This window comes from Haplochromis burtoni, unplaced genomic scaffold (assembly GCF_018398535.1).
Source record: "Haplochromis burtoni strain Fernald_Lab_line unplaced genomic scaffold, NCSU_Asbu1 Contig_4456, whole genome shotgun sequence".
Taxonomy (NCBI): Eukaryota; Metazoa; Chordata; class Actinopteri; order Cichliformes; family Cichlidae; genus Haplochromis; species Haplochromis burtoni.
The window spans coordinates 1-1,814 of record NW_024586817.1 but is presented as its reverse complement, the minus strand read 5'-3'; the positions used below and the strand labels follow the sequence as shown (position 1 = coordinate 1,814).

Below are 1,814 nucleotides of genomic sequence, written 5' to 3'. Positions count from 1 at the left end.
GAGTAATAATATTTTAAAGTAATGCTACTCTTACTTAAGTACAATTTTTGGACACTCGACCCACCTCTGGGTATATGTCACCTTGTTGCTTTGTCTTTAAGTGGTCATGTGATTGGCTTACCACGACTACTTTATTCTTCCTCAGTCAAACAGCAGCACTCGTGCGATTGTTTTGCACCCTAAGCTGCAGGTGTTGTGAGAAAAAGTGATCATCAGGCAGAAAGTGATTGCTGTCAGCGGGAACGTGCGGAGCTGCTGAAAGCTGTAGCGCCCACATTACTTACAGCTATTTCCATGCAACTGATATAAGATGTGGTCAACTGAACACAGCTTCAACCGTCTGTTTGTTGAAAAATAGTAACGCCACCGCATTTTCTTGTTAGTAACGGTAACTGCGTTACGATAGAAATAGTAATTAGTTAGATTAGTCGTTACTGAAAAAATTAACGGCGTTACTTGTAATCACAGGCCGTTATTCCCATCACTGCCTAAGTCTCCACCTTATCATAGGACTTAGTGTCCCTTCACCTGGAAGCTTCTACACTGTCTACACGTCTAAATTCTTAGGCTTTTATGCACTATTATACCTGAGAGACTGCTTCTTATTCACATGGTCACACAGAGGATCACAGCTGGAGACACAAGCTTCACTGCAGGATCTGTACTCTGTCATATTTAAAGAAATAATTGCCAACAAACACAACATCAGCAAACATCCAATCACAGAGTGACCTGTCAATGACAGACCCACACTAAAGATCCTGGTTTTAAAAACTGAAACACAAACTTCCAATGGGGGAGACACCAGTTGAGGGTGACCCTGTGGGTAGGGCTTAGAGACTAGGTGAGATCACTCACCTGCTTGTGGACCCTGCTGAGCTGCTCCAAGTTATTTTCTAAGAAGACGATCCTCTGTCTCTGAGCCAAACTGCCACCAGCCTCATCGTTGTCATTCTCTGAACTCTGATCATGACAATAACACATGAGACTTTATCACTGGACGGACACACACACACACACACACACACTGATCCCTAAAACTCCTCACAAAATGGACTGAGGCAGATCACTTAGGTTAACATCAGTGGAAATGCAATGTCACAATGGTACTCTTTAAACTTTATTAAATTTGAATGTAAATAAGCTGGAAAATGATAAATGAGCTTATTGTAAACCTGGAGCAGCAACAGCATTCAAAGCAGGAAGTGACATCAGCAATTGTGTGACGAATCAAAGCTCTGCTGCTCTGAATCTCAAAGTAAAGCTACTTTTTATTCTTACATTCTTGATTCGAGCTCCGATGTCATCGATGAAGAGTTTGCGAAGGTCGTTGAGCATCTGCAGCTCTTTGGCCTGTTGGAGGAAACAGAGACTCAGCTGGTCTCACATCAGCAGTAAGAGATTTTGGACTTTATCATTTTGCTTCTGTACATCATCACAGAGGAAACCAAGAATCCAGCATGTGACTGAAGAGTAGACTTTCAGACGTTTAACAAAAGTATACCCAGGAACTAAACACTACTCACCCTGTCCACAGCAGCACCATTTGTGGTGAGGTCTGTGTGGTGATCTTTGCCGGGCCTCCTGAAATCACTCTCTTTCATTTTGTCCACATTGATTGTGACTTTTGGATCTACACCTGACTTCAAGCTGCTTCATGTCCTTTCTGTAAACGGACTAAACGCCGTAACTGATAGGACCGAGCACTGACAAGAACACCTCAAGATGGTGCCGAGTATGGCAGCCTTGTCGCAAGCTCCCCCAAGCAACAGCTTTTTTCTGTGTTTAATTTTACTTTTCCTTCATTTTTTCGC

General features: G+C 42.8%; 1 long non-coding RNA gene across 1 annotated transcript; it reads right to left on the bottom strand.

Moving 5' to 3' along the window:
- LOC121813989 lies at positions 1–1,808 on the bottom strand. Its single transcript, XR_006054003.1, has 2 exons — positions 1,282–1,808; positions 1–963 (listed from the first exon to the last, which is right to left on the bottom strand). It is a non-coding gene; the product is annotated as an uncharacterized LOC121813989 (long non-coding RNA).
- Positions 1,809–1,814: the final 6 nt, after the last annotated feature.